General features: G+C 39.9%; 1 protein-coding gene across 1 annotated transcript in view; it reads right to left on the bottom strand.

The window, feature by feature from the left end:
• Nucleotides 1–898: 898 nt before the first annotated feature.
• tgfbr1b (transforming growth factor, beta receptor 1 b) overlaps nt 899–8,706 on the bottom strand; it is a 147,303-nt gene continuing 139,495 nt past the window's right edge. Inside the window, exon 9 of the mRNA XM_051940818.1 lies at nt 899–8,706. This exon is cut by the window's right edge and continues 1,115 nt beyond it. The gene's annotated coding sequence lies outside the window, so the exon portion shown is untranslated.

The raw sequence follows: 8,706 nt of genomic DNA, 5'->3' as shown, positions 1-8,706 counted from the left end.
ACTATTTGAGGTGGAATGCTGCCCTCCCAGAGCCTGGTTCTGCCATAAGTTTCTTTTTGAAAAATTTAATGGTATGAAGTTGAAAACAAACTTAGTTGTAAGCAAAACAAATGCTATGTTACTCATTTACCATTAGGTTTACTCATTTTCAGAAAACAAAAGGTTTATGTATTACAGGTTCAAGTTGATCACTACTGTCAATATTGTGATGTGTCTGTTAGATAAATAGGTCAATAATAGACACCACAAGTTAGTTTGAAAAACTACCTTGCCAAAAAATGGAGTTAAGACATTAGTTTCTCATATGATCAGAAGAATTTCATACACTGAATTTGTCAAAACATTCAAAACAAAAGTTTTATTAACCACGCCTGACGTACGTCAGCGGGGTTACTGCATTCGCTTCGGTATCTGGCTGGGTAAGTATGTATGTGGGTGGGTGGCGGCGTGCGTATGTCTGGTCAGATATCTCTGCAAGTGCTGAAGTCAGGATAATCAAACTTGGCACTGAAGATCAGTCTAAGGTCCCCTGCTCAGTTGTGGAGTTAGATGTCAGCAGATCAAGCAGGAAGGGATATACGTAGGATGATCAAAACTGATACAGAGTATCATGCATGGGCGTGGTTCTGCCCTCTACTGGGGGCTCGTCGAGTTTACTGTTGTACTCTAACAAAGCTGTCACAACTAGAGATACTGGACAGATTTCACACTACTACCTAGCATACCAGCAAAGTGTTTGATTTGCTGTATTTTTTAAAGTCATAGGAGTCTGAGCATGAAGAGCTTTCTTTGAAGGCAGAAACTGCTTTTGCGAGAGTTAGTTATTCTTTTGTTGGAACATAAGAGGTTTGTTGACTTCCAGTATGCAGCTACTGAATGAAATGCACAAACACAGACATTGTACTGAAATTTTGTTTCTTTATTCACACCATTTTCTACTTCAGCTATGTTAGAAGTTAATGTAAGTGTCAATCCTCTAGTTCCTATGTTGATCTCTCATTCATCTGTACACACTATATAAAAAAGTCAAGATTAGAATATGTTTAGAAATCCAAGAGTGTTGTGAGGTGAGGATGGCTGGAAAGTTGTTAAGGGGTTTTGCTTTACAGTCCTTTCCCTCACTTCCAGCCTCCTCTACCTCCACTTTGACTCTTTTTTCGTTAAACAAAAGAACATATTGAACAAGGCATTTGTAACCAGAGCTCAGAAGGGGCTTGGACATTTGTAAAGCGCTTTGACTGTACAGCTCACGCAGAACACAACCAACAGGTAATATACAGAGCATGGTAAAAGAGGAATAGTATACTGCTCAGGCACAACACAAACACAATACAATGCCATCTGACAAAAAGTACCACGGAAAAGAAACAAATTATCGTCTTCAACGTTAAGCATTTCATAGAAACAAAAGAGAAAGATTAATTGCAAACTTGGAGTAAACAAATCAAGAATATATATATATACAGTGAGGTAAAACACATTGGTCTTTAAAAGGAGGTATTTTCTTTTTGATTAAGTGACCTTTTCAATACGGTAATTACTGTATGTTTTTTTTAAAGAGAATTCTCAGCTTTTGGATGATATCTATAAAGCAGGTAATGCAGACATTAATGTAGACACACAATCACATGCAGTCTTGTCATTCGAAGTGAAAAGTAAAAGAAGTCTTGTCAAACTTAGGCACCAAATAAAATATGATAAAGCTTTCTGCTACCCTTGTTGCCATAAAGGCCTCACTGCAGACCCGAGACGAGAACGATTTTTTGTAGCTGAGCAAAGCCTGAGCCCTTCCATGACCCACACCCTGCTGCGGCAGCCACCACACATTCCCTGTAGTAGTCAACAGCATCAGACTGTAGGTCTCTGAGATGATGGAGGGCAATCATGTTGGGAGAACGTGATAATCTTTGACCCTAACGTCACAGTGTATGGATCCTGCTAGCATAGATAGGTCAAACAACCTTTGTGATCCAGTGGGACTGAGTGGACAGACACGTTGACCCAGACTTTGCATAACAAGAGAAAGAGACAGACCCGTGCAGTGGGTATTTGCATGCTCACAAACTTGCTCCACGACCTTTGGGCTGAAATACGCAAGTTGACTGTTGATACTGAGAGAGCCGATACATTCACAGCTGTAGGAATTTGTCAGTGCGTGGTTTGAAGCTGTAGAGCTGCTGGCATAGTTCCTGATAGCTCCCCGGTTTTGGCCCTCCATCACCGCACACACAGCACAAAAAATGCTTCTTGTGTACCTTTCTTGGCTGCATATTTGACTAGACTGCACAGAGTGCATCTACTTTATTGGGTTTGAGTCACATTGCTACTGCCATTCAGAAACCATCAACCCTGGTGACCAGTGGACAAGTTTGAAATTGCACGGTGGCTGCATATCAACAGTGTACCGCTGCCTCCCATCAATCTGAGATACAGGGAGAAGAGGCAAGGTAGGATTCTCAAAAAGAGATACAGTGGGTTCTGATACTGATTTAAATACCGAAACACAAACTCAAATAACACACAAATTAAGGAGTGACACCAGGATTTACAGGTTCACATGCAATGCTCTGCAAACTCAAAGGGGATCCTTTGTATAATAGCAGTGGTGCTCCATACAAACTAGTGTCACATATGAAGGCAAAGGAGAGCGGTATTACACGTCCATGATCAGATGCAGGGTGAAAACACTGCTGTCACATGAAGAGCGATTTAACCTGGCAGTAGTTTAAGAATGTGAATAACTGAGCACACTTTCACACAGACTCATCTTGAGGACATTCATGGTATTGGATAAACTGATTGTTGGTAGAAATTAACAAATTGCCAGATCAACGCACCATTAAATGTGAAATTTCAACACCTAAAAGCTGCATCAAGCAGAAATCTGAAGAACAAAAACAAAAAGACTTGGAGGATATTTAGCCTTTCTCCTGCAGCTCTGCCCTCTCTCTTCTAAACCCATCCCACCAGATGAGCACATTTTCAAATTTGCAAATATAGTCCACCTAAACCTGGGATTTAAGTCCTGCTTTGAGTAAAAATCCTGGTTAAGCCAAGGTGAGAAGCCCTGTGACTGGCTGAAGTGTCTCATCGCTGATTCGATTTTTCTGAAGTCTGAAACCAGAACCAGGAGGACGTGCAGAAATCAAGTTTGCTCTCAGACTACCTGAATTGCCATATTTTCTCACAATGGCTTGCAGAGACATGATGAGACATGGTTTTTCAGTTTAATTCTACACGAGTAGAACTTTAAACTTCTCTCAAACTCTTTTAATATCCCTGATTGAACAACTTGCATCATTCGTCTCTTGTGTAACACCCAGAATGCCTTCGAGATGGTCTGCTGTCGTGTATACTGTTATCCCTATTCATACAATTCACACCGACTCTTTTTGAAGCATGTCCCAGGATGAAAATGGGAGCGTACACAGGGATAACACTAAGAAAAGGCGAGGATGGATGCAAGTGGGTTTACCTGCTATGGAGCTGTAAAGCGAGTACTGGCTGCAGTGAAGTGTGGCCCTTGTAGCTAGGAGATATTAAGTCAATTCGAGAACATGGAATGACAAGATAGAAAGGCAACATAGAATCAAGACAGAAATATTTCTGTATAAAGACCACAAGAGAAAAACAGTGGGTGCAAACATGTCTTTTTACAGTTAAGTCATCTTGGGTTTGGAAAAGAAAAAGTACAAGGCTGCTGGTGACTTTAAGACAGAATGAAGGTTGTCCTAGTAGAGGCAGACCAGAGTTGCAGTTGAGTTGAGCTTTTGTTGTTAATGTCCCAGAGAATGACGTTGCTAATGGAATTACACATACTGTACAGTCTCAGTCCCACCTAAAGGCCCAGCAGGGCGAGCCAGGGCTCACTTAAAGGGATACTGTATAATCTGGAAACTTAGACTTTCCCACACCCCAAACACCACCACCAATTCCCCATCCTGACCCCCACATGGCTTAGAAAGATGAATCCTTGACCCTTATCTTCCCTAGCAAGCCCCAGTTGGCCCTACTAGTTTTACCGCTTTTGTACACAATTAACATTTAATTCAGCATATGTGTCACCATTTTTGTATTTAATATAGCAGCAAAATCCACTTTGCTTTCTTCAAATATCAGAATAGCTTCCTCCTTTTGTTTACTACACAAGATATATACACAGTTTAATATGTCCCTTGTGCCATTGTTTCTTTTCTACATAAATGAGAATACTATATTCACAAGAATGACTTAGAACAGTGGTACTCTATGGGTAGGTGCATCATTTGTTTGCCCTTTTTTCTCCACTTTTCTTAAGCACAACAAGAAAGTCTGTAAAAAGCCTGTAGCAACTGATTATGGAATTTTGAAGAAAATACATATGCCACATTCAAAGAGATTTGTGAAGATTAGACGCGTCTTGAGATTTTGCTGGTGAAATGCTATTATACTCCAGCCAACTACATATAACAACTCTGTCTTGGTTTTCAGACATGTAACAGTATTTATAAGTCAAACGACAAAAATGAATGGTGAGAATGTCTTTACACCTAACAATCCGAAGGTCCATTTACTCATTTGAATTTTGGCTTTTAAGTGGAGCACATAGTCTTTAACATCAGATTAATGTTCCTGTTGCTGGCAGACAATTTTGAGCATGTAATCTACTACATAAAAGGAAGTCTTCTCTACTATCTCTGCCGTGCTGAGCTTGGTATTACTTTGTGGAGAGAGTTAAAGTCAAAGACTAAACACTAAATATAAATGCTGTGAAGGTGAAGTTTTCTTGACCCTGGTTCATGTGTGTAAATTGATTTATGAGGACTCCTGTACCTTCTCCACATCCTGCCAGTCATTTCTGCTCACTGGCCTGGAGGCCCAGTCCTTGTTGCTGCTTACTCTTGTTACTGATTGGATTGCTGCAATCACTACACATGGGTTTAAAAGTACACCTAGCCCGACAGTCTGGGTGGTGGCCTCTGTGGCTCCTTTCTGTATTCCTACTTCCTAGTGGTTCTTCTGTAATCTTCTGCCAGTAGCTATCCATAGCCTTGTGCCTTTCAATATCTACCTGCTACTGATTACTCTGCTTTGTGTTCTTACTTGTGGTTACTTGTAGCTTTTTTGCAGTATTCGATCAATTGTTCTGAGTCACTGGTCTGATTGATTGGGGACTGGGCAAGGCTCAGATAATTTCACACACCTGCACACACTTTGTCAGTTATTCTTTACTTGACACAGAGCAGCAGCGCTGCTGCCCATGTTTTTAGTTTGGGCAGGAAGTTCACAGTTTATATGGCAAGTTTGAACACTCTTTGCCATCTTTTATTTCATTCATTGATTTAACAACACCCACTGGTCCTGTTCTTTCAAAAAGTCGTTTATCCTTTGTTAATTATGCTACAAAGCAATAAACAACTTTGCTAAACCTAAAACAACTGTCTTCATGTTGTTTCCTTGTATCCTAGCAGAGGTGGGATGTAACACTAATATATATTCAAATGATGAACTATTCCAAAAGACATGGCTAATTGAGCTACAATTGCCGATAAACATTGTGTAATTTGGTCAAAAGCTTTGGAAAAATGAGTAAGCAGACCAAATGTGGAGATTTGAGTGTATTCCGTGGCTGTTTATGAGTCTGAACTCTAATGAGGTTTTATGTTTGGTTGGTTTAAAAATTAAGTCCACTGAAGCAAAAACTGATTGAAGATGAACCGCCAGAAACCATGCACTGATCAAAAGTACTGTCTGAAACTATGACTGACTGACTGGCAGTCATTTGCTCAGTAGAAGTGCATTGATACTGTTGGTACATCACTTGGGAATTAGACACTTAAAAATGCTTGCTAGAGGTGCAGCTTGTATCAATTAAAAATTCTGACATTATCTGTCAATACATTATTGGTTGCTACAAGGGCTTCTGCAGACAATTTTCAAGGGAGAAGAAAAGTTTTTACTGAACAAATCAACACCTCTCCTTTTCTCCACACTTGGGACACTAGTTGAGGAAACTGTCACTGCATTTCCAACTGTGTTTTTCCATATGTGAACATCAAAGTACAGGGTATAAACTATGATGCTCATCAATACATTGGCACATTGGTTTTCAACCACTGCCCAGAGGCTGCAGCCTTCCATTGAAAGAACACTACAGCAGCTGACTGAACTGATGAACACATCAGTGGAACAAGCTACTGGAGTGGGTGGTGGGGTGCACTGCTGTGCTTCTAAAGATGGTGGCTGACAACAACTGTTGCTTCAGCAAATCTTGGAGAGATTTGATTTTGAAGTGGATGTGAGTCAGAATATCATGGCACAGAATGATCAGATTCAGGCAATCTGAAGATATTTACATCCAACGGCAGCTCTCACCTCGACTCGGAAAGTGAGGTGGACAACTAGCAGCACATCAATACATTATGTATCCACACAGAAAAACAATGGAGACAGAGTCATTGACATCCAAATTGCCATACAGGTAAACTCTGCAATGGTAAAGAAGTGCACTTATTGCTGAACAATCAAGAGATTCTGACTTCTTTGTGCAAATCACTGTCTGGCAAATGTAATTCACCTGATGCCTTCATTCACTGTTTGTCATTAAGTATTTAGGCTATCCAATTCTCCACTTGTTTTTGATTTATGTATTAGAAGACAAGTGCTTATGATAGACACAAGTAAATAAAATCTTATGGGTTTAGATGTATGGCAATTTTGGCAGGATAAACACTTGACTGAAACAAACCATTAACTCAGGTGCTACATATATATTTTCTGTCGTTTACATAGAATGACACTAATTTTATCATAGTTATCAATTATATATATATATATGTATATATATTTATCTGTTTTTCATAGAAACAAAAATAAAGAAAACAAAATAAGAGCAGATTCTGACTCTTATGCGTTGGTCCCTTAAGGCTTGCTAAGCTGAAATGACAAAATTGTTCATTTTAGGCATTTTTTCATCTTTTGTTTTTCGCAAATGTACATTCTAGTAGAAAAAGACCTTGCAACAACAACAATAACAAAAAAAAAACACCTGGAAAAACCTATGGCTTAGTAAATATCCATTTGCTATATTTAAATGAATGTACCTCACTGTTTTTTGTTGATTATCCTACAGAGAACAGAATGCTTGAATGGTTGACTTGCGCTGCTGTGCTGCCAACGGTGCAAACAGATGAAAGAGCAAAAATCTGAAATCCAAGAGTGTACATTTATAGGGCAACATCAATAATGCTTAGAAGTCTTTGTGTCTCTTTCTGAAAACCGCCATGAGTTTTTGTGGCGACATCTTTCCAACTACAGACAGTTTGAGTTGCTGGAGCTTAGTTTCCAGACTCAGTCCACTAGGAGGTGAAGCTGTACGATGAGCTGCTGCTGAGGTGGTCGAGTGTTCAGGAGGGGGTCTGACGAAATGGCACCAGAGTGTCGGCTGGCCTGTGGGTGCTGTGACGTGTGGTGTGTCCCTTCTTGCTATCCGTCTCTACAACTTGGGTGTGCATAGTACGAGCTTGCTGTATGCTCGGGCAGGGCTCTTGCAGGCCTCTTCTGACACACACATTGACACAGAGCTGCATACACGCAAGAACAAACGCACTCCACAGCAGCCGACGTGAGAGGAGTTGGGTTTTAAAGCACTGGCACTTTCTGGTAACAGCTGGCTTGGAAGGCATGGTGGCAGCTGATTGTTGTTGGTGTTGTTCTTGTCGTTTGTGGTTTAGCAGAGCAGAGTATAGAAAATAGACACATTTATCTACTGTATATTGCATATGTTGCAGCATGTTTGCCAAAAATGAATGAGGTCACCATGTCCAGTTTACTTTAGCAAAAAAAGATCCCCTCCCACCAGAAAGAAAATTCAAAAGACACAATAAATTAAACTGACCAGTCCAGTTCCCTGACAATACGACAGGAGACGGGAAAATAGTACAGCAACAAATGAAAAACAGGTGCAAAACTGTTGCAGAGATGAGAGATTCTGCTCACAACTCAACTAGATGAAGAACAGATTAAGCTACCTTTTGTGTGGACCCTATAGGGCAGCCAGCAAACTGTCTCAGAACCCCCAGATCTTCGCTTCAGTGCCCAGCTCTACTGTATCACCCCTCAAGAGTAGGGCTGCAAATGGCCAATCTTTACTCTCAGAAATGCTGTTCTTCGCAGTTGAGTTACTGTCAGGTTTCTGGTGCTACCTGCTCAAATAGCAAGAAAAAGAAAAATAACAGTGGATGGAAAATCATTTGCAAAATGCTAAATTTCTCTCATGAAAAAATTTCACAACTGTTGGCATTAAACTGCTGTATTCAACTCCATTAATACTGAATTACTGCAAAAAAGAGGCTAAAATTGAATGGAATTTTAAAGGCAATCTGACTTCAAAATTTAACAAAGGACAAGTGAATTCAAACCATCCAAAAATGAGAATCCTCTGAATATATGTTGTTTTTATAAATCTGAATAACAACAATTTGAGATTTGCCTTGAATTACAGTAATGAAAGACTATGGTTTCTGCAGAGGTGGGCCTACAAAAGACAAGAAAGTAGAGTCCATAGTTTGAAATAAAGACTGAAGACTATAGATCTCTGCACAGGGAATATGGAGCAAAGGTAAATGTACTTGATTTAGATGTTCTTGCCATTTTAAAATTACAGAAAGCCTTCTGAAAATTCCTTGATGAAGTAAGAAATGGGTAAACTTATCACTAAGGTATTCC

This window comes from Acanthochromis polyacanthus, chromosome 20 (genome assembly GCF_021347895.1).
Source record: "Acanthochromis polyacanthus isolate Apoly-LR-REF ecotype Palm Island chromosome 20, KAUST_Apoly_ChrSc, whole genome shotgun sequence".
Taxonomy (NCBI): domain Eukaryota; kingdom Metazoa; phylum Chordata; class Actinopteri; family Pomacentridae; genus Acanthochromis; species Acanthochromis polyacanthus.
Note: the sequence above shows the minus strand (reverse complement) of the source record. Positions and strands in the feature narration are given on the sequence as shown.